Source organism: Oncorhynchus masou, chromosome 22 (assembly GCF_036934945.1).
Source record: "Oncorhynchus masou masou isolate Uvic2021 chromosome 22, UVic_Omas_1.1, whole genome shotgun sequence".
NCBI lineage: Eukaryota > Metazoa > Chordata > Actinopteri > Salmoniformes > Salmonidae > Oncorhynchus > Oncorhynchus masou.
The window spans coordinates 9,375,190-9,399,815 of NC_088233.1; the positions used below are offsets into that span (position 1 = coordinate 9,375,190).

Consider the following 24,626-nt stretch of genomic DNA (forward strand, 5'->3'; position numbering starts at 1 on the left):
TGGACATGTACTGGCTTAAGCAGGGGGACACGTCTGGCACTGCAGGATTTGAGTCCCTGGCGGCGTAATGTGTTACTGATGGTAGGCTTTGTTACTTTGGTCCCAGCTCTCTGCAGGTCATTCACTAGGTCCCCCCCCATGTGGTTCTGGGATTTTTGCTCACCGTTCTTGTGATTATTTTGACCCCCCGGGGTGAGATCATGCGTGGAGCCCCAGATCGAGGGAGATTATCAGTGGTCTTGTATGTCTTCCATTTCCTAATAATTGCTCCCACAGTTGATTTCTTCAAAACCAAGCTGCTTACCTATTGCAGATTCAGTCTTCCCAGCCTGGTGCAGGTCTACAATTTTTTTTCTGGTGTCCTTTGACAGCTCTTTGGTCTTGGCCATAGTGGAGTTTGGAGTGTGACTGTTTGAGGTTGTGGACAGGTGTCTTTTATACTGATAAGAAGTTCAAACAGGTGCCATTAATACAGGTAACGAGTGGACGACAGAGGAGCCTCTTAAAGAAGAAGTTACAGGTATGTGAGAGCCAGAAATCTTGCTTGTTTGTAGGTGACCAAATACTTATTTCCCACCATAATTTGCAAATAAATTCATAAATTCTACAATGTGATTTTCTGGATTTTTTTTCTAATTTTGTCTGTCATAGTTGAAGTGTACCTATGATGAAAATTACAGGCCTCTCATCTTTTTAAGTGGGAGAACTTGCACAATTGGTGGCTGACTAAACACTTTTTTGCCCCACTGTATAGACCGACACACCCTGTGTGTTTTAATACAATCAACAATATGCATTGAGCTCGTCTGATTTTTTAAACTTACGGTTTGATGAAATAAGAATCAAGCGTATGCCAACTATGCTCCTGCTATTACTCTCAAGTTGCCAGGCAATAGGCTACACGAGGAGTCGGCAACCTTTCTCATGTGTATGTATGTAAATATGTAAAAATAGCCTACATAAAGCCAACAAATTAAAAACATTCCAGCATGCAGTTAGAAAATATCCTGGCTATACATGGCCTGTCTGCAAGGAACTTAAAATAGAATTAAAAAATAATAATAATTTGAACTAGGCAAGTCAGTTAAGGATGCTGTGAATTTTCGCAGTTTTTTGTTAAAAATCGCACAACATTTCAACGTCCTGCTCGTCATGCCAGGAATATAGTATATGCATATGATTAGTATGTGTGGATAGAAAACACTCTGAAGTTTCTAAAACTGGTTAAATGATGTCTGTGACTATAACAGAACGTGTTTCGGACTCAAAATCCCAAGGAAACCTGATCACAAAATCGACGAAGAAAAAAATCAATCCGCCAGTCTCTGTATTGTCTATTGCAAGGTATAATAGATAGCAATGGGCTTACAGTTCCTACAGCTTCCACACGATGTCGCCAGTGTTGTGAATTCTATGCAGCTAAATCCTTGGTCATATGAGTAATAGGCACATCCTGTCATGAAGTCTCCCAGAGGAAGTGATGAAAGGGGCAAACTGGGACACGATTTCCAAACTTGCAGCTATTGAATACAGATCTCTCCGTGATCAATTTGATAATTTATTAATGTTTACTAATATCTAAAGTTGGATTACAAAAGTAGTTTGAAGTGTTTTGTCAAAGTTTATAGGCAACTTTTTTAATTTAAAAAAAATGACGTTGCGTTTGGAAACTGAGTTTTTTCCTGGATTTCACGGTGTTTTAAATGGACATTTTGGGTATATATATGGACCGATTTAATCGAAAAAAAAGACCCAATTGTGATGTTTATGGGACATATAGGAGTGCCAACAAAGAAGCTCGTCAAAGGTAATGAATGTTTTAGATTTTATTTCTGCGTTTTGTGTAGCACCGGCTACGCTAATTTCTTTGTTTATGTCCCCTTTGCGTGTTTCTGGGGGCTGCATGCTATCAGATAATAGCTTCTCATGCTTTCGCCGAAAAGCATTTTACAAATCTGACATGTTGGCTAGATTCACAACGAGTGTAGCTTTAATTGAGTACCCGGCATGTGCGTTTTAATGAAAGTTTGAGTTGTATGGAGTACTATTAGTTGGCGCTCTGGAATTTTTCTGATTTTGATGCCTGTACAGGTACCGCAGCCATAACAGGTTATTAAGAACAAATTTGTATTTTCAATGATGGCCTACTAGGGAGCCGTGGGTTAACTGCCTTTTTCAGGGGAAGAACAACATATTTTTTAGTCAACCTTGTCAGCTCAGGGATTCAATCTTGGAGCCTTTCGGTAACTGGCCCAACATTCTAACCACTAGGCTACCTGCTGCCACAAATGTTCTACTGCTCGAGCTCCTGTTCCTCTTATAGAATATTATCTCAAAAGCATTGTGGAGCTCCTGCACCTAAATATAAAACAGTACCAGCACCCAAAATGAGTACTGGAACCTATTTCAGTCGAAGTCAAGCACCACTAAGAAGTAGGCCTATTTTATGACATTTCCTCTGGATCAGAGCATGACATTAAATGTACTCGGGTGATATATGCAATGGGGAATTGACATACACTAACAATCAAAGAATTCACACAATGAAGTGATTAAAACAATGAAAGTGCACAAATTGGCAGGAGCGCGCATTTTGAGGAGAGAAGTGCTTTGTGTATGGTCAATCTGACGTCTGCATTGACGGTGATACGGCCTCAGCACAGAGCTGTTGGAAGTGAGTTTGTGTTGATACAGGATGTCCCGCCCCCACCTACCGTCAACCAATCATGTCAATGCGGAGCTATACAGAGCCCTACACATTGTTACCACATTTGGGAGGTGCATGGTGATGCGGTACGGAGCGCGATGTGTGTGAGGGCTCGCATCTGTTTTTCAGGCTGACTGCAAGTTGAGAGAGTTGGGTGACAGGCCAGGGAGCTAAATTTGCTCACTAAGATTTGTTGTCTATGGCAACTGCATTTCAGGAGGGGCTGCTTTGGGAGCCTGGATGGCAGAGTTCTATTATGTTAATATAGCAGAGATAGAGGAAGACTCGGTATGAATGGTTATTTATAGACTGGAGTTACAGGAATGGTGAGTGTGTGGTGTGGATTCCGTGTGCGCGTGCGTGTCATGGCAGCTGCTCTGTTGGCGACACTAACCTTCAGCTAGCTGTCATTGGTCTGGCTGCTTAAAAAGGCCCAGTGCAGTAACAAATGTGATTTTCCTGTGTTTTATATAAATAGTTCCACACAGAGATTGAAATAATACTCTATTGTGAAAATTATGATAAATACCCTTTCAGTGTAAGAGCTGTTTAAAAAGACAGCGTGAAGTTTCAGCATGTTTTGTGTGGGATGGAGTTTTGGCATAGCCTGATGACTCACACTAAATTCTTTGTTACTCTGTTGTTCACCGCAGACTTTAGTCTGAGACTGCCATCAGTGAAGTCATTTGTGGTGATGAGGGGCACGAGAGGCGCTGTACAAAAGTCATCAGCGATAGGATCATCTCTAACCAATCAGAGTATCAAAGACAAATTACACATTTTCCAACCACCGCTTTACCGAAGATTGTCTATAGTGACAAGATAGACATGTGACTGCTCTAACAACGGAAATACATGTCCTTAAAGATGAAGGCATGCAGGGGGAACCAAGATCAGGTGGGACCATTCTAGCCAATGAGAGAGAGCGACTCGTCGTTGTATCTGTGTCATTATAGCCTCTGTGATAGCATCAAAGCTACCTCCATTTTAATGTAGTCAATTTTCTTCATTGGCTGATTTCTCCCAACTCATAGGAATCCCTACCCAGTTGACTACTTTAAAATGGTGGAACCCTCAATGGCAAAGTCCATGCTAAAATGAGTTATATCCATGATGAGTCATCTATCTCCATGACACCAGGCACAACTCAGATTGTCTTTTTCCCCCCAAAGTTGCCCGAAATGCCCCTCGCATCCACTTCTATCAGAGCATTCATAGCAACCTAACCATTACTGGCAGCCTAGTGGTTAGCGCGTTGGGACAGTAGCTGAAAGGTTGCTAGATCGAATCCCCGAGCTGATGAGGTAAAAATCTGTCGTTCTGCCCCTGAACAAGGCAGTTAACCCACTGTTCCTTGGCCATCATTGTAAATAAGAATTTATTCTTAACCGACTTGCCTGGTTAAATTTTAAAAATACTTTTATTCTATCAAATAAGCCTCATGTACCAAATTAGCAATTACATATTTTGTTGACCAAAACTCAACACTCATTGACCTCCATACAAAAATTATTAACAACGTGGGCTAAATGATCGTGGACAGATTTTCAGCTATGCATAGTAGTGTAGCTATGCATAGTGGAATCAATAGTATATATTAGAACAGCAGCTGGGGTCAATTCCATTGTGTGAGTGAGTGAGAGTAAGTAGTCAGTGCATATAGTCACTAAGGTGCAGGACTGTTCAGGGAGACAGCTAGGTTTAGCTTTTCAGCAGTCTGATGGCCTGGTGGTAAAAGCTGTCTTGGAGCCTGTTGGTGCGAGACCCGATACTCTGGTGCCGCTTGCCAGATGGTAACAGAGTTAAGTCTGTGGCTCAGGTGACTGGAGTTCTTGACGATCTTTCGGGCCTTCCTCAGACATCTCCTGGTGTAGATGTCCTGGAGGACAGGGAGCTGGCCCCCAGTGATGTATTGGGCCTTCCTCAGACATCTCCTGGTGTAGATGTCCTGGAGGACAGGGAGCTGGCCCCCAGTGATGTATTGGGCCTTCCTCAGACATCTCCTGGCGTAGATGTCCTGGAGGACAGGGAGCTGGCCCCCAGTGATGTATTGGGCCTTCCTCAGACATCTCCTGGTGTAGATGTCCTGGAGGACAGGGAGCTGGCCCCCAGTGATGTATTGGGCCTTCCTCAGACATCTCCTGGTGTAGATGTCCTGGAGGACAGGGAGCTGGCCCCCAGTGATGTATTGGGCCTTCCTCAGACATCTCCTGGTGTAGATGTCCTGGAGGACAGGGAGCTGGCCCCCAGTGATGTATTGGGCCTTCCTCAGACATCTCCTGGTGTAGATGTCCTGGAGGACAGGGAGCTGGCCCCCAGTGATGTATTGGGCCTTCCTCAGACATCTCCTGTTGTAGATGTCCTGGAGGACAGGGAGCTGGCCCCCAGTGATGTATTGGGCCTTCCTCAGACATCTCCTGGTGTAGATGTCCTGGAGGACAGGGAGCTGGCCCCCAGTGATGTATTGGGCCTTCCTCAGACATCTCCTGGTGTAGATGTCCTGGAGGACAGGAAGCTGGCCCCCAGTGATGTATTGGGCTTTCCGCACCAACGTCTGTAGGGCCTTTTGGGTTGAGGGCGGTGCAGTTGCCATACCAGGCGGTGATGGCGCTCTCGATTGTGCAGCTGTAGAACCGGGGTCTTTAAGGTGTCAGCACAGTTCAGTTTGGCTGGCACTTAGCCGAACGCTGCTAGCCGAACGCTGCTAGCCGAACGCTGCTAGCCGAACGAATGTGCTCGCATAATCCCTTCAAAAGACGTTCGCATGAAAAACTTTTTAAAAAGCAGAACAAGCAAGGAGGGAAGCAGAGCCAAGTATGAGAGAGATCCTATTGGCACAATCTAGCATCATCATACAAACCTGTTCATTCTAGTTCTGGGAACAGAAAACTGTTTCGCGATCAAATGTTTCATTGATGAGAAAACGTGCTCAATCCATCGTTCCATCTTCTCCCACTGCCAGCCAGTGGGCTTCCTCTCACTACCATATTTGGAAACGCCAAGCAGGTACTTCACATTTAAACATCCATCTCATTGTTCAATCTGTTATAGTACTGTTTATCCATTTTGAGACGGCGTAGTAAATACTGGCTAACTCAAAATAGTCTGAATTAATCTCAGATAACTCAAGAAATCTGTCATTAATTTGACATTTTTGCAGAGGAAATCTTAGTCGCGCAATTTTACATCTAACTAAGATGTTCCGTGCTGTATTTGTCAATGAAAGAATTTGCATGAAAATGAGTCATCTCTCAATGAATGACAACAAAGAATCCCTACTGTTGACCAATCACCGACGGAGGGGCGCAGACTTCAGCTCCGAACTTTGGCTTGCCTTCAGAAAACGTGTGCCCAAACAGCCGGGAAAAAAACCTCACCAAAGTCCAGAACAAACAAAAACGTCACAAAATGTTGTCATATGCACAAACTCTTCCAAACCGCTTCGGCCAGGAAGCAGGCAGACGCCTTTAGGCACAACGGCTTGACATTTCTGACACCAAAAACAAAAAAATAGCAGTCCCACAACCAGGTCTACACATGAACTCAGGCAAACATACTTTCCACCAGAGCTGGGGTCAATTTACTTTCCAATTCTTTGAAATGGTCTTGACTCCAACATAGGAGTAACAATATACACACACTGGTTATTCCAAATTTACAATACCGGTAATCAATACACTATAACAGCTAGATACACAGGGGAATTCTGGCTCAGAGCAGGCACTAGCTTTACAAAGGAAGTGTAGTCTATAGTGTGTGTGTACACGGTCCCTCAGGCTGAGTGAGATCACATTCAGAACAATGACGTCTTCCTTCAGGACATCCTGCCACACAACCCACACACACGGAAGGAATACCATGAAAATGACTGACTACCACTTGAGTCATCCTTGAAGTGAACCCAGAGAAACACGCTCCTGTCGTCTGTACTGTAAAGCTGCTCTACAGGGTTCTGTCTGCCAAGCAGCAAGGCTCCATCATGCCAACTAATGTATCACCATGTATCTAGTAGGACTGGGACGATACCTGTACTGTGACAAGGAAACAAAAAGCAGATTTAACTTCTTTCGGAAAATTGCCGTAACTAACATCATTATAATGTCATCCAGAGTCACATTTATTTATTTTACAAGCTATAAACAAACAATATTTGACATACAACAGATTTTCAGAGAACCAAAGAGTTTGGTCTGCTTCGTGTTTTCATTTTTGCCTTGGGAAAATAGTGAACTCAAGTCAGCAAAAAAAAAAAAAAGTCCTCTCACTGCGTTTATTTTCAGCAAACTTAACATTTGTAAATATTTGTATGAACATAAGATTCAACAACTGAGACAAACTGAATAAGTTCCAGAGATATGTGACTAACAGAAATTGAATAATGTGTCCCTGAACAAAGGGGGGGGTCAAAATCAAAAGTAACAGTCAGTATCTGGTGTGGCCACCAGCTGCATGAAGTACTGCAGTACATCTCCTCCTCATGGACTGCACCAGATTAGCCAGTTCTTGCTGTGAGATGTTACCCCAATCTTCCACCAAGGCACCTGCAAGTTCCAGGATATTTCTGGGGGGGTATGGCTCAAGCCCTCACCCTCCGATTCAACAGGTCCCAGACGTGCTCAATGGGATTGAGATCCAGGCTCTTCGCTGGCCATGGCAGAACACTGACATGCCAAGCCTCCTGTCATCCAGGACCTATATACTAGGCCCAGAAAATTGTCAAAGACTCCAGTCAGCCAAGTCATAGACTGTTCTCTCTGCTACCGCACAGCAAGCAGTACCTAAGCACCAAGTCTCAGATCAAAAGGCTCCTTAACAGCTTCTACCCCCAAGCCAGAAGACTGCTGGACAATTAATCAAATGGCCACCCAAACTATTTACATTGACACCACTCCCTCCCTTTGTTTTTATGCTGCTGCAACTCGCTGTCTATTATCTATGCATAGTCACTTTACAAATTACCTCGACTAACCTGCACATTGACTCAGTACCCCCTGTATGCCTTGTTATTGTCATGTAAATGTTTTTGGGTTACTTTGATTAGATTTTTTAAAACTTTATTTAGTAAATATTTTCTTAACTCTATTTCTAACACTGCATTGTTGGTTAAGGGCTTGTAAGTAAGCATTTCACGGTAAGGTCTGTTACCTGTTGTATTTGGCGCATGTGACAAAAAAACATTTGATTTGATCTTCACACGACATAAATTCAAACAAAAAAAGTGTAGATAATCACTAATATTTCTCTGGTATGTTGGATGCAATCCATTCTCTATTAATTGAGTTAAATAAACTGTACAGAATGTATGTTTTTTATATAAAAGTAGACTAAAGCCTTCTGGGAGAGGATTGGCATAGGGATTTAATTTTAAAAGGATTTCATTCAAAAATGATTTTGTTGTAGAAATATTTTTGGAAAACAAACCGGTTTGGATTATTAGGATCCCCATTAACTACTGCACATGCAGCAGCGCCTCTTCCTAGGGGTCCACATAAAACACATAAAGCACGAGAGATTTAAAATATGGGTCAGTAAATTCATGTTGGCTATCATCACTTCACAATAACCACGGCCAATTCATTTGAATTCAGTCACTTTTTGACAGCACCCCTTTTGATTTGAACGAAACCGTACATACATATTAGCCCATTATAAAAGTACTCGGAAAGTGACTTCTTGGACCTGAACGCCAACACATTCAAGAGATTACAGGTGCTCAAAATTGCCCCATTTTGCATACCCCACTATACCATAAGACATTCATGTCATAGCTTCACACTGAAACGTAAAAAAAAAATAATAATAATTACAAGGAGCACAGGTGTGCCTAAATTGAAAAATGTAGGCGCACAATGATAAATATTTGAGGTATTGAAGCTAGAATCCTTCATTTTTCTGGGTGTACTGGTGGGTCCTAAATTTAAATTCCAGGTCGCACAGAAAACTATTTATGCACGTATGAGAGTAAAATGGTCGCACTGTAGAGCCCTGCACATCTTCATCACTGGAAAAGACCAATGGTTTAGATTGATAGCATTTTAAAAAGTTTACAAACAAGGTTTCAGATTTTTTTTTTTATTATAAAAGAAATGACATTTAATGGCAATTATCTAAAAATGTGTAAACTCAAATTTTTTAAAAATATATTTACAGATGTTGTAGCATAGATCCTATTTGACATCGTCTACGGTTTGTGTTGTGCTGCTCTTGAATAAAATGGTAATCAAATATTAACGTCAACATTCAAATGGTATAAATATGGTTGGAGGTCCACACATCAGAGAATATTGACTTGAATGGTAATATCTGTTGTTTTAAATTATACTGTCAATCATCCTTAGAAAACCTATTGTAATCACAGAAATATAGATAATAGAATAGACGTGACCATTTAAGTTGGCATTCAACAGTGGGTGGACCAGCGATCATGTTTATGGTAGTAATTACAAGTTAACATTTAAATTTAAAAGGTGCACCAGCTAAAGTGCAGTGGTCTGAAGGGATAGGTCCATTCTATTCATTCTATTTCTATGACTGAAATGACAACCCATCCTGTATTCAAGAGCATGTTGTGTCTCAACCGATGACCGGCACAACACAAAAACCTCAGATGATGTGAAATAGGGTGTAAGCAACAACATAATGCAGAGTCTCTGTCCTCTAAGGCACAGCTTAAGAAAAGCTTTCAAGGACCTCTGCTAATTCTGTTCTCTTGTCCCTCGGATCTGACCACACCATTATGTAGCTTTGTTAGTGGTCTATGTTGTGTGTTTTGGATCAGGTTTTTTGAAGGGGGGGGGGGGGGGGCTTGGGTGTGAGAAGTGCTTTACAAATTAAATGAATTATTATTATAATATGAGAAAAAAAATTGTGGCTTACGCATTTTTTTAAATATTTGACATTGTTTAAAAATTACCCAAAACATTTTTTTTATTTTACATTTTCAATAAATATTAAAATAGATAAAATAGTTTGTAAGCTTATAAATGATATCAAACAGTGTATATTTTACAGTGATGAAGACTTGGATGTCTCATGGTTTGGGGGGGTGTGCAGAATGAGACAACTTCGAGCAGCGTTCTCTCTTGAATGTTTTGCCATTCAGGTCCAAAAATGTAACTTTCTGTCCACTTCTTCCATGGGCAAACGTATGGAATGTTGTTTATATCAAAAGGGATGCTGTCAAAAAAGTGTTTGAAATTAAATTGATTTACCCAATACGCGCCCACATAAGCCTACATTCTAAACTAGCAGGGATAATGTGGTGTTTTTTTGCCAAATATGTTTCAAATTAATATTTTATTTTGGTTCCTCTTGAACCCTGTTTTGGGAAATAAATGTACCTTTCCTTATTAAACAAGAACATATTTCTGCGAATTCAGCAACAAATAGTGCACACTTATCTATCCCACATAAAACATGATAGTGCCTTTTAAACGTGTAATTATTCTCAGTGGAGAGGGTATCCAGTTTACATCCCAAAGCCTCGGATAACTCCAATAGAAAACAGCCTGTCCCCCCACAATAACAAATTGAAAGGCATTGACAAACACACAGCAGTGAAGAAAACATTGCTACCCCATTTTGTGACAATGCAGGGAAGAATGTGTCTTGTCGTTGTATGAATGTAGCCCCCTCAAGCCGTTATCACCAAGCCACTTGTACAGTAGACTAACATTTGTTGCAATATTGCAAAGGACCCATAAGAAAATGCAACTATAGCGCTCACCAGAAACGACGTGCGTTGTTCCGACCAGTGTCCCCGTCCCCGGAGTTTCTTTTCAGTCCGGATGCAGTCTTCCCACACGCCGTAAAAAGAGGAATGCTTTGTTGTCTGCGTGTGCTAGTTTATTATCTCCGATAATGTCGCCTAAATCTGCGAAGGTGTCGCTTCCAACATGACAATTGAGGATTCGAAGTTAGAACCTGGTGAAACGAAGACGTAGCGAGTGTTCCGTTCCCTTTTCGGTAGGAGAACAGACCAGCTGTGCGAACCGATGATCACAATAGATCGCTCGTGAGGGGTGCCTGCCTACTTAGGCCGCGTTAAAATACTAGTCGGAACTATGACCTAAGAAATGTCCGACTTGATGAGTCGTTCAACACGGCACGTGTATAACTATAATCAGTTAGCAAGTCGGAAAGTTCCGAGTTTCCAAGTTCCCACAAGTAGTTGAACACAGCATTTCTGCTGCTTACTAACTACTACCACCGCAGTGTCATCAAAAAAACATTTTCAGACCACGGTCACTAAGTGAAATAGCGCCACCCTTCGTTGTGATCGCTACCGGCTACCATACACACCGGACAGGACAGCAGTGTGGTACTGTCCGGTCTTGAGACCCCATTGAGTGTATTGTCTTGGTGTCGGATACATTTTTACTCGATATTGACTCGATCTTGGAAAGTGAGGACTCGTAATTTATTTCCGAGACCAGCTCATAAAAAAAACCAACTCTGAGCCTGATTATCAGCTCCCATTCAGTCAGCGCATAATACCGCTTTGCCAGGTCAAATATCCACGCTTCTTTCACGACACATTACTTTCTTATCGCCGATTGAAACATTGCTAATTTACTCGTAAGATTGCTGATTTATACTTTTATTGATAAAATATCCTCAAACTTTGTTGCGCCCATCAGAATGTCTTTAAATATCTTTTACCCATTTCATATGTATATACTGTATTCTTGTCAAGGCCTGTCCTATTTAACTATTCCTGTACATAAAATATTCTTCTGATATACTACCTATTCAAATCATTGCTATATGCATATTGTCTATACATCCCATCACATATTTATATATATAGTGTAACGACCCTGGGCGGATATCGACCCCGCCGTTTGAGCATGCTTTTGGCGCACAGACGATAGCGCGCTGGACCTCGGGCTAGGGTTCGAGGCCTGCTCCCTGCCTGTTTCATTACTATATATATATATAGTATGTTTAATCAAAATATATTTTATATTTGAGATTCTTCAAAGTAGCCACCCTTTGTTTTGATGACAGTGTTGGACACTCTTGGCATTCTCTCAACCAGCTTCACCTGGAATGCTTTTCCAACAGTCTTGAAGAAATTCCCACATATGCTGAGCACTTGTTGGTTGCATTTCCTTCACTTTGAAGAGTCTATATTATATATTTTGATTTGTTTAACACTTTTCTGGTTACTTTATGACTCCATATGTATTATTTCATAGTTTTGAAGTCTTCACTATAATTCTACAATGTAGAAAATAGTACAAATAAAGAAAAACCCTTGAATGAGTAGTTGTGTCAAAACTTTTGACTGGTAGTGTATATATACTCCAGACTCCGACATTGCTCGTCCTAACATTTCTATATTTCTTGATTCCATTATTTTACTTGTTAGATACGTGTGTTTTGTTGTCTATTGTTGGTTATTACTCTACTGTTGGAGCTAGGAATACAAGCATTTCGCTACACCAGAAATAACATCTGATAAATACGTGTATGCGACCAATAAAATGTGATTAGATTTGATTTGAAGTCGCTGTAAGGGAACAGTGGTGGATATTGTTTGAAAGTTGCTCTTGCTAGTTATTTTTAGAGTGGCTCTTTATTTCCCCTCAGCATGCATTTCTTCACCAATCTAAACATTTAAAGAATTGTAAAAAATTCTGAAATATGAACCCAAAATACTGGACATTTTTAACTGTTATTAAGGTTGGCGATTTGACATAATTACAATCATGGTCTTGAATTGGACTTGCATTTTTCTGGTCTCTGTCTTGACTCGGTCTCACCCCCCCTCCTCCTTTTGGTCTTGATCTTCACTCGATTGACTCGATTAGCACCGATTTTGGTCCTGAATCGGCCTCGCTTTAGGTGGTCTCGAACACAACACTGCAGGACGGCCAGTGTAATGTCGCCCCACAGTGGCCTCTGGTGTAGGTTGGTTCCATATGGACCCCATTGAAATCAAATTTAGATACGGTATGAATCTGTGTCATATAATCCCCACTGGTTTTTTTTTACAGAAGATTTTTCCTCTCTATTGAACAATGAATTTGGAATGTACTCTGCAAACATATATTTTAGGAATTTCTTGAGACAATATTTATTAGTTTCTTTTTTGAAAAAAATATAAGCACACTATTGGGCCTTTCCTTGATCTAAATAACACTGATGTTATAGGAAAATAGCAGTCCATCTGTGTGTAAGATGGAGAGGGATGTTTTTAATGTTCCATGTTGATGTAAGTATGAATCTCTTCACCACTATGCTGCTGTTCATTCTCACCACGGGAGACCCACACACACACACACACACACACACACACACACACACACACACACACACACACACACACACACACACACACACACACACACACACACACACACACACACACACACACACACACAATCCTTCCTCCAACCTACTTTGGCCACCTGATCAACAATCCATCCAGTACCTCCACCCTGGATAGCCTAGTCTACTTCTCTCTCGTGACAATGTCCACATTCAGTCCCTCCTGGGTCGGGGGCCAGATATTCAAGCGGGGAAATACTCAGCAAACAGAAGCCTACATACTTTCCTGTCAGAGTTTCTACCGAGCAGAGAGGGCAGCCTTGTTGAAGGGGCCCAGCTCAGCTCCATCTGGTGGTGTGTGTGTGTGTGTGTGTGTGTGTGTGTGTGTGTGTGTGTGTGTGTGTGTGTGTGTGTGTGTGTGTGTGTGTGTGTGTGTGTGTGTGTGTGTGTGTGTGTGTGTGTGCGTGCGTGCGTGCGTGCGTGCGTGCGTGTGTGTGTGTATGTGTGTGTGTGTGTGTGCGTGTGTTCGGTTCTGTCTGGAAGGACGGAGAGATTTGCGGGAGGCAACACAGGCAAGTCTGTGCTCTCAAAATCAGTTCTGTCATTGCTTTCCAGGAATTGAACTTGCAGACAGTGTTGTAGTAGTTGCAAGTCATCCATTGCTTCCATGTGGGATATGTGTAAACATTAAACATACATATGTCTTATATAAATGTCGGTAACTCTCTGGTGTACAGCTGAATTTTGGAACTGAAGTTCTGTGTCCAGCAACAAGTCTCCACACATGACAGTTATGATGACAAAAATACCCATTTGTCAAAGACATACAGCTCTACCTCTAAGATGTTATCGGCATTGTGTGAAGATAAATAATTACATTGAGCATCTGTCAAGAGTCCTTCCCTCCCCTTGTAAATGCCCAAATCTCCTCGTGCTCACAAGCCTGTCCTACAAGAGAATGAGAGGTCAAATCTGAACCTTACCATAGCAGCATACCACCCTGCATACCACTGCTAGCTTGCTTCTGAAGCTAAGCAGGATTGGTACTGGTCAGTCCCTGGATGGGAGACCAGATGCTGCTGGAAGTGGTGTTGGAGGGCCAGTAGGAGGCACTATTTCCTCTGGTCTAAAAAATATCCCAATGCCCCAGGGCAGTGATTGGGGACACTGCCCTGTGTAGGGTGCCGTCTTTTGGATTGGAAGTTCAACGGGTGTCCTGACTCTCTGAGGTCATTAAAGATCCCATGGCACTTATCGTAAGAGTAGGGGTGTTAACCCTGGGTGTCTTGGCTAAATTCCCAATCTGTCCCTCAAACCATCACGGTCACCTAATAATCCCCAGTTTACAATTGGCTCATTCCTCTCCCCTGTAACTATTCCCCAGGTTGTTGCTGTAAATGAGAATGTGTTCTCAGTCAACTTACCTGGTAAAATTTAAAAAATGGTGTCAGTCCAGGTGTCATCTGCTGAGTTTATTACTATTGTATAACCTTATTGCTATGATGCTGCTATGTAAATACTAGGTAGGTACATACCTTTTTTTTTTAGAGTTCTCAGATCAAACTGTTCAAACTGAAATCATGTGGCTTATGTGTGTAAGAGTGAAACGTTGTTGTCGTTTTTGCTGCACTGTTTCTATGGTATCCACAAAGACGTTTCTCAAATCCTCCCTAATGGATTCGGCTGACCAATGGTCAAAGCCTCCAAAATTACAGCTAATCTCTCTGCCCCCCTCTCTCTCTCTCTCTCACTCTGCCCCCCCCCCTCTCTCTCTGGCCCCCTCTCTCTCTCTCACTCTGCCCCCCTCTCTCTCTCTGGCCCCCTCTCTCTCTCTCACTCTGCCCCCCTCTCTCTCTCGCTCTGGCCCCCTCTCTCTCTCTCTCTCTCTCTCTCTCTCTCACTCTGCCCCCCCTCTCTCTCTGGCCCCCTCTCTCTCTCTCACTCTGCCCCCCTCTCTCTGGCCCCCTCTCTCTCTCTCACTCTGCCCCCCCCCTCTCTCTCTGGCCCCCTCTCTCTCTCTCTCTCTCACTCTGCCCCCCCTCTCTCTCTCTGGCCCCCTCTCTCTCTCTCACTCTGCCCCCCCTCTCTCTCTCGCTCTGGCCCCCTCTCTCTCTCTCTCACTCTGCCCCCCCTCTCTCTCTGGCCCCCTCTCTCTCTCTCACTCTGCCCCCCTCTCTCTCTGGCCCCCTCTCTCACTCCCCCCCCTCTCTCTCTCTGGCTCCTCTCTCTCTCTCTCTCTCTGCCCCCTCTCTCTCTGGCCCCCTCTCTCTCTCTCAATTCAATTCAAGGGGCTTTATTGGCATGGGAAACATGTGTTAACATTGCCAAAGCAAGTAAGGTATATAATATATAAAGTGAAATAAACAATAAAAATTAACAGTAGACATCACACATACAGAAGTTTCAAAACAATAAAGACATTACAAATGTCATATTATATATATATATATATATATACAGTGTTTTTACAATGTGCAAATGGTAAAGGACACAAGATAAAATAAATAAGCATAGATATGTGTTGTATTTACAATGGTGCGTGTTCTTCACTGGTTGCCCTTTTCTCGTGGCAACAGGTCACAAATCTTGCTGCTCTGATGGCACACTGTGGAATTTCACCCAGTAGATATGGGAGTTTTTCAAAATTGGATTTGTTTTCGAATTCTTTGTGGATCTGTGTAATCTGGGGGAAATATGTCTCTCTAATATGGTCATACATTGGGCAGGAGGTTAGGAAGTGCAGCTCAGTTTCCACCTCATTTTGTGGGCAGTGAGCACATAGCCTGTCTTCTCTTGAGAGCCATGTCTGCCTACGTCGGCCTTTCTCAATAGCAAGGCTATGCTCGCTGAGTCTGTACATAGTCAAAGCTTTCCTTAATTTTGGGTCAGTCACAGTGGTCAGGTATTCTGCCGCTGTGTACTCTCTGTGTAGGGCCAAATAGCATTCTAGTTTGCTCTGTTTTTTTGTTAATTCTTTCCAGTGTGTCAAGTAAATATCTTTTTGTTTTCTCATGATTTGGTTGGGTCTAATTGTGCTGCTGTCATGGGGCTCTGTAGGGTGTGTTTGTGAACAGAGCCCCAGGACCAGCTTGCTTAGGGGACTCTTCTCCAGGTTCATCTCTCTGTAGGTGATGGCTTTGTTGTGGAAGGTTTGGGAATCGCTTCCTTTTAGGTGGTTATAGAATTTAACTGCTCTTTTCTGGATTTTGATAATTAGTGGGTATCGGCCTAATTCTGCTCTGCATGCATTATTTGGTGTTCTACGTTGTACACTGAGGATATTTTTGCAGAATTCTGCGTGCAGAGTCTCAATTTGGTGTTTGTCCCATTTTGTGAAGTCTTGGTTGGTGAGCGGACCCCAGACCTCACAACCATAAAGGGCAATGGGCTCTATGACTGATTCAAGTATTTTTAGCCAAATCCTAATTGGTATGTTGAAATTTATGTTCCTTTTGATGGCATAGAATGCCCTTCTTGCCTTGTCTCTCAGATCGTTCACAGCTTTGTGGAAGTTACCTGTGGCGCTGATGTTTAGGCCAAGGTATGTATAGTTTTTTGTGTGCTCTAGGGCAACAGTGTCTAGATGGAATTTGTATTTGTGGTCCTGGTGACTGGACCTTTTTGGAACACCATTATTTTGGTCTTACTGAGATTTACTGTCAGGGCCCAGGTCTGACAGAATCTGTGCATAAGATCTAGGTGCTGCTGTAGGCCCTCCTTGGTTGGTGACAGAAGCACCAGATCATCAGCAAACAGCAGACATTTGACTTCAGATTCTAGTAGGGTGAGGCCGGGTGCTGCAGACTTTTCTAGTGCCCGCGCCAGTTCGTTGATATATATGTTGAAGAGGGTGGGGCTTAAGCTGCATCCCTGTCTAACCCCACGACCCTGTGTGAAGAAATGTGTGTGTTTTTTGCCAATTTTAACCGCACACTTGTTGTTTGTGTACATGGATTTTATGATGTCGTATGTTTTACCCCCAACACCACTTTCCAACAGTTTGTATAGCAGACCCTCATGCCAAATTGAGTCAAAGGCTTTTTTGAAATCAACAAAGCATGAGAAGACTTTGCCTTTGTTTTGGTTTGTTTGGTTGTCAATTAGGGTGTGCAGGGTGAATACATGGTCTGTTGTACGGTAATTTCTCTCTCGCTCTCTCTCACTCTGCCCCTCCTTTATCTCTCTCTCTCTCTCTCTCACTCTGCCCCCACCCCTCTCTCTCTCACTCTGCCCCCCCCCCTCTCTCTCTCTCTCTCTCTCTCTCACTCTGCCCCCCCCTCTCTCTCTCTGGCCCCCTCTCTCTCTCTCTCTCTCTCTCTCTCTCACTCTGCCCCCCCTCTCTCCCTCTGCCCCCCCCTCTCTCTCTCTCTCTCTCTCTCTCTCTCTCTCTCTCTCTCTCACTCTGCCCCCCCTTCTCTCTCTCTGGCCCCCTCTCTCTCTCTCACTCTGCCCCCCCCTCTCTCTCTCTCTCTGGCCCCCCCTCTCTCTCTCTCTCTCTCTCTCACTCCCCCCCCCCCTCTCTCTCTCTGGCCCCTCTCTCTCTCTCTCTCTCTCTCTCCCCCCCTCTCTCTCTCTCTGGCCCCCTCTCTCTCTCTCTCTCTCACTCTGCCCCTCCTTTATCTCTCTCTCTCTCTCTCACTCTGCCCCCACCCCTCTCTCTCTCTCTCTCTCTCTCACTCTGCCCCCCCTCTCTCTCTCTGGCCCCCTCTCTCTCTCTCTCTCTCACACTCTGCCCCCCCTCTCTCTCCCTCTGCCCCCTCTCTCTCTCTCTCACTCTAACCCCCTTCTCTCTCTCTGGCCCCCCCTCTCTCTCTCACTCTGCCCCCCCTCTCTCTCTCTCTCTCTGGCCTCTCTCTCTCTCTCTCTCTCTCTCACTCTGCCCCCCCTCTCTCTCTCTCTCTGGCCCCTCTCCCTCTCTCTCTCTGGCCCCCTTTCTCTCTCTCTCACTCTGCTCCCACCCCCTCTCTCTCTCTCTCTCTCTCACTCTGCCCCCCCCTCTCTCTCTCTGGCCCCTCTCTCTCTCTCTCTCTCTCACACTCTGCCCCCCCCTCTCTCTCCCTCTGCCCCCTCTCTCTCTCTCTCACTCTAACCCCCCTTCTCTCTCTCTGGCCCCCTCTCTCTCTCTCACTCTGCCCCCCCCCTCTCTCTCTCTCTCTGGCCTCTCTCTCTCTCTCTCTCTCACTCTGCCCCCCTCTCTCTCTCTCTCTCTGGCCCCTCTCCCTCTCTCTCTCTGGCCCCCTTTCTCTCTCTCTCACTCTGCCCCCCCCTCTCTCTCTCTGGCCTTCTCCCCCCCCAATTCAATTCAAGGGGCTTTATTGGCACAGAAAACATATGTTTGCATACCAAAGCAAGTGAAGTAGATAAAACAAAAGTGAAATGAACAATAAAACATTTACAGTAAACATTACACTCCAAAAGAATAAAGACATTTCAAATGTCATATTATGTATATATACAGCGTTGTAACGATGTGCAAATGGTTGAAGTACAAAAGGGAAAATAAATAAACATAAATATGGGTTGTATTTACAATGGTGTTTGTTCTTCACTGGTTGTCCTTTTCTTATGGCAACAGGTCCCAAATCCTGCTGCTGTGATGTCACACTGGTAAACGTAGGTATATTTTTTTGTGTGCTCTAGGGCTAGATGGAATTTGTATTTTGGGTCCTGGCGACTGGACCTTTTTTGGAACACCATTATTTTGGTCTTACTGAGATGTACTGTCAGTGCCCAGGTCTGGCAGAATCACCAGATCATCAGTAAACAGTAGACATTTGACCTCAGATTCTAGTAAGTTGAGGCTGGGTGCTGCAGACTGTTCTAGTGCCCTCACCAATTTGTTGATATATATGTTGAAGAAGGTGGGGCTTAAGCTGCATCCCTGTCTCACCCCACGGCCCTGTGGAAAGAAACGTGTGTTTTTTTTCCAATATTAACCACATACTTGTTTGTGTACATGGATTTTATAATGTCGTGTTCCCCCAACACCACTTTCCATCAATTTGTATAGCAAATCCTCAAGTTTTTTTTAAATCAACAAAGCATGAGAAGACTTTGCCTTTGTTTTGGTTTGTTTGTTTGTCAATTAGGGTGTGCAGGGTTAATGTGCGGTCTGTCGTACAATAATTTGGTAAAAAGACAATTTGACATTTGCTCAGTACATTGCTTTCACTGAGGAAATGTACAAACTCTCATTCTCTCTCCTCCTCTTCCCTGTCTCTGCCCCCCCTCTCTCTCTCACTCTCTCCTCCTCTTCCCTCTCTCTGCCCCCCTCTCTCTCTCACTCTATCGCTCTCTCCTCCTCTTCACTCTCTCTGCCCCCCCCCCTCTCTCTCTCTCACTCTATCGCTCTCTCCTCCTCTTCCCTCTCTCTGCCCCCCTCTCTCTCTCACTCTTTCGCTCTCTCCTCCTCTTCCCTCTCTCTGCCCCCCCCTCTCTCTCTCACTCTTTCGCTCTCTCCTCCTCTTCCCTCTCTCTGCCCCCCTCTCTCTCTCACTCTTTCGCTCTCTCCTCCTCTTCCTCTCTCTGCCCCCCCCTCTCTCTCTCACTCTTTCGCTCTCTCCTCCTCTTCCCTCTCTCTGCCCCCCTCTCTCTCTCACTCTTTCGCTCTCTCCTCCTCTTCCCTCTCTCTGCCCCCCCTCTCTCTCTCACTCTTTCGCTCTCTCCTCCTCTTCCCTCTCTCTCCCCCCCCCTCTCTCTCTCACTCTTTCGCTCTCTCCTCCTCTTCCCTCTCTCTGCCCCCCCCCCTCTCTCTCTCACTCTTTCGCTCTCTCCTCCTCTTCCCTCTCTCTGCCCCCCCCCTCTCTCTCTCACTCTTTCGCTCTCTCCTCCTCTTCCCTCTCTCTCTCTCTTTCGCTCTCTCCTCCTCTTCCCTCTCTCTGCCCCCCTCTCTCTCTCACTCTTTCGCTCTCTCCTCCTCTTCCGTCTCTCTGCCCCCCCTCTCTCTCTCACTCTTTCGCTCTCTCCTCCTCTTCCCTCTCTCTGCCCCCCCCCTCTCTCTCACTCTTTCGCTCTCTCCTCCTCTTCCCTCTCTCTGCCCCCTCTCTCTCTCACTCTATCGCTCTCTCCTCCTCTTCCCTCTCTCTGCCCCCCCCCTCTCTCTCTCACTCTTTCGCTCTCTCCTCCTCTTCCCTCTCTCTGCCGCCCCTCTCTCTCTCACTCTTTCGCTCTCTCCTCCTCTTCCCTCTCTCTCTCACTCTTTCGCTCTCTCCTCCACTTCCCTCTCTCTGCCCCCCCCCTCTCTCTCTCACTCTTTCGCTCTCTCCTCCTCTTCCCTGTCTCTGCCCCCCCTCTCTCTCTCACTCTTTCGCTCTCTCCTCCACTTCCCTCTCTCTGCCCCCCCCTCTCTCTCTCTCACTCTTTCGCTCTCTCCTCCTCTTCCCTCTCTCTGCCCCCCCTCTCTCTCTCTCACTCTTTCGCTCTCTCCTCCACTTCCCTCTCTCTGCCCCCCCCCTCTCTCTCTCTCACTCTTTCGCTCTCTCCTCCACTTCCCTCTCTCTGCCCCCCCTCTCTCTCTCTCACTCTATCGCTCTCATCCTCCTCTTCCCTCTCTCTGCCCCCCTCTCTCTCCTCCTCTTCCCTCTCTCTGCCCCCCCTCTCTCTCCTCCTCTTCCCTCTCTCTCACTCACCACTCCAGACCTTACTGAACTCTTCATCTTCAGCCTTCTGTAGTACACCACCTCAACACAACTCACAGCCTTCTGTAGTACACCACCTCAACACAACTCACAGCCTTCTGTAGTACACCACCTCAACACAACTCACAGCCTTCTGTAGTACACCACCTCAACACAACTCATAGCCTTCTGCAGTACACCACCTCAACGCAACTCACAGCCTTCTGTAGTAGACCACCTCAACACAACTCACAGCCTTCTGTAGTACACCACCTCAACACAACTCACAGCCTTCTGCAGTACACCACCTCAACACAACTCACAGCCTTCTGTAGTACACAACCTCAACACAACTTAAAGTATTCTTCTCTGCTCAGGTCTTCTCTGCTCAGGTCTTCTCTGCTCAGATCTTCTCTGCTCAGGTCTTCTCTGCTCAGATCTTCTCTGCTCAGGTCTTCTCTGCTCAGGTCTTCTCTGCTCAGATCTTCTCTGCTCAGATCTTCTCTGCTCAGATCTTCTCTACTCAGATCTTCTCTGCTCAGGTCTTCTCTGCTCGGATCTTCTCTGCTCGGGTCTTCTCTTCTCAGGTCTTCTCTGCTCAGGTCTTCTCTGCTCAGATCTTCTCTGCTCAGATCTTCTCTGCTCAGATCTTCTCTGCTCAGATCTTCTCTGCTCAGATCTTCTCTGCTCAGGTCTTCTCTGCTCAGGTCTTCTCTGCTCAGGTCTTCTCTGCTCGGATCTTCTCTGCTCAGATCTTCTCTTCTCAGGAGGCTCTTCTCGCCAGAAGTCGACTCTGCAAACTTCTTCAGACGCCGCAGCAGAAAAGCTACAAAGTCTCAGGACGAGATCGGCGGTGTTTGTTTTAAGATCTCGTGTTGCTCGTGTGTTTTTGTGGTTGTAGTTGACAGATGGTCTGTGGTGAACCGGGATGGTGTGATGTGGGTCTGTGGTAAGGCCTAGATGAATCAATGCTTGTGTTTATAAATGGGCTTGCTGGTAGATGTGTAAATTGGTGGTTTCGTCCACAAGAGTAGATCAATGTTTTTAAAGTCAGCTGAATGCAATGCAGAGGTACTATTGCACCGTGCCAGAGTTTATATTGCTGCTCTGGCTAACATCCCAGTGTTGTACCTATATTTGTAATGATTCAGCTAAATAGGTCATGTTATGACATTGAGTGAATACAGACTGGATACTGTTATGGCTGGATGGAGCATACTGTTTTGACTCTGGGAAGGACCTTCTGGCAACTGGCAGGAAGCCTCAGGGGTTCTAGACGGCCAGACCACCTCACACCGGCTGAACAGCGTTCCACTTACAGTAGCCTATTGGAGGCTGTTGCAGGAACCACAGGGTAGCATGGGGGCTGTTGCAGGAATCACAGGGTAGTATGGAGGCTGTTGCAGGAACCACAGGGTAGTATGGAGGCTGTTGCAGGAACCACAGGAGAGCATGGAGGCTGTTGCAGGAATCACAGGGTAGCATGGGGGCTGTTGCAGGAACGACAGGAGAGCATGGAGGCTGTTGCAGGAATCACAGGGTAGTATGGAGGCTGTTGCAGGAATCACAGGGTAGTATGGAGGCTGTTGCAGGAACCACAGGGTAGCATGGAGGCTGTTGCAGGAACCACAGGGTAGCATGGAGGCTGTTGCAGGAATCACAGGGTAGCATGGGGGCTGTTGCAGGAATCACAGGGTAGTATGGAGGCTGTTGCAGGAACGACAGGAGAGCATGGGGGCTGTTGCAGGAATCACAGGGTAGTATGGGGGCTGTTGCAGGAACGACAGGAGAGCATGGAGGCTGTTGCAGGAACGACAGGAGAGCATGGAGGCTGTTGCAGGAACGACAGGAGAGCATGGGGGCTGTTGCAGGAATCACAGGGTAGTATTGAGGCTGTTGCAGGAACCACAGGGTAGCATGGAGGCTGTTGCAGGAACCACAGGAGAGCATGGAGGCTGTTGCAGGAACAACAGGAGAGCATGGGGGCTGTTGCAGGAATCACAGGGTAGCATGGAGGCTGTTGCAGGAACCACAGGGTAGCATGGAGGCTGTTGCAGGAATCACAGGGTAGTATTGAGGCTGTTGCAGGAACCACAGGGTAGCATGGAGGCTGTTGCAGGAACCACAGGAGAGCATGGAGGCTGTTGCAGGAACAACAGGAGAGCATGGAGGCTGTTGCAGGAACCACAGGAGAGCATGGAGGCTGTTGCAGGAATCACAGGGTAGTATGGGGGCTGTTGCAGGAATCACAGGGTAGTATGGGGGCTGTTGCAGGAACGACAGGAGAGCATGGAGGCTGTTGCAGGAATCACAGGGTAGTATGGGGGCTGTTGCAGGAACGACAGGAGAGCATGGAGGCTGTTGCAGGAACGACAGGAGAGCATGGAGGCTGTTGCAGGAACGACAGGAGAGCATGGAGGCTGTTGCAGGAACGACAGGAGAGCATGGAGGCTGTTGCAGGAACGACAGGAGAGCATGGAGGCTGTTGCAGGAACGACAGGAGAGCATGGAGGCTGTTGCAGGAATCATAGGGTAGTATGGGGGCTGTTGCAGGAACGACAGGAGTTTGAGTTTATTTTTATTTTTACAGGGACAGTGCACATTAATCAATGTTTCAGTAAAAGTGCCGGTTTTAGCCAGCCGGCTAATTTTCAACCGCAGTCCCTGGGCAGGTTATTAAAAACAATTACAATATAGACAATAGCAAAATAGAACAAGCAAGACATAGCAACATAGGACAAGCAAGACGTAGCATACAGACAGAGCAACATAGAGCAAAAAGCAGCAAGACAAAATTCATAAAAGCAACAAAGTGTTTTCACACCTCACAAGCTACAGACAACAGACAACATGGAAAGCGGCAACACACAGCTAGGGACCATGTTCACAAATCTGATTGACCTTTAGCCATGTCTTCAAGCATTTTGTGAAAGTGTGATACGTGGTGCAGTTATGTGTGTCTGATGGCAGTGTATTCCAGACATGGGAAGCTCTCACAGAGAATGCAGATTTACTAAAGGTGCTTTTCCTTAGGGGAACTATACAGTCACCTCTCATGGCAGACCTTGTGGATCTGCTGCCATATGTCTGGGTTTTCTGTTTAACAAAAATATTGAGTGGAGGGGGAGCCAGGCCATTGAGGATCTTGAATACAAGACATGTGTCGGTGTATAGGAGAGCATGGAGGCTGTTGCAGGAATCACAGGGTAGCATGGGGGCTGTTGCAGGAATCACACGGTAGTATGGGGGCTGTTGCAGGAATCACACGGTAGTATGGGGGCTGTTGCAGGAATCACACGGTAGTATGGGGGCTGTTGCAGGAATCACAGGGTAGTATGGGGGCTGTTGGAGGAATCACAGGGTAGTATGGGGGCTGTTGCAGGAATCACAGGGTAGTATGGAGGCTATTGCAGGAATCACAGGGTAGTATGGGGGCTGTTGCAGGAACGACAGGAGAGCATGGAGGCTGTTGCAGGAATCACAGGGTAGCATGGAGGCTATTGCAGGAACCACAGTAGAGCATGGAGGCTATTGCAGGAACCACAGTAGAGCATGGAGGCTGTTGCAGGAACGACAGGAGAGCATGGGGGCTGTTGCAGGAACCACAGGGTAGCATGGAGCCTAACCCTAACCCTTTTGTTCCTCAAAGTCCTACTCAGTAAGCTAAAACTCTGAAGTATTTTCTTTCCACTTGTGTTTCAGTTCTGTGTAAAATACACGTGTTACTATGTATTCAGGACACAAGTGGAGACCTTGTGAAAATTCCCACAAGTGAGATTTTTGATTGTTCTATTTAACTACTCAGTCGACAGCCAAGTGAGAGTTTAGCTAGAGAAATGTAATGACTTGGGAAGTGAGTTAATGTGAAACCGCAGACACAGTACATGTAAATTGAGGTGTTAGCGAGAAATAGAGAAGAACAATTTTGTAAAGAGAGAAATAGAGAGAGAGAGAGAGAGAGAGAGAGAGATAGAGGGAGAGGGAGAGAGCGTTTAGGAGGTGAGTGTGGAACGTGCCAACACTCAGAT

General features: G+C 45.4%; 1 protein-coding gene across 3 annotated transcripts in view; it reads right to left on the reverse strand.

The window, feature by feature from the left end:
- Window positions 1-10,905, reverse strand: part of LOC135508974 (cyclin-dependent kinase 17-like) — a 69,907-nt gene extending 59,002 nt beyond the window's left edge. For all 3 annotated transcript variants that reach the window (XM_064929228.1, XM_064929225.1, XM_064929226.1), the window contains exon 1: window positions 10,434-10,905. The gene's annotated coding sequence lies outside the window, so the exon portion shown is untranslated. The remainder of the gene's footprint in view (window positions 1-10,433) is intronic.
- Between the last annotated feature and the right edge of the window lie 13,721 nt (window positions 10,906-24,626).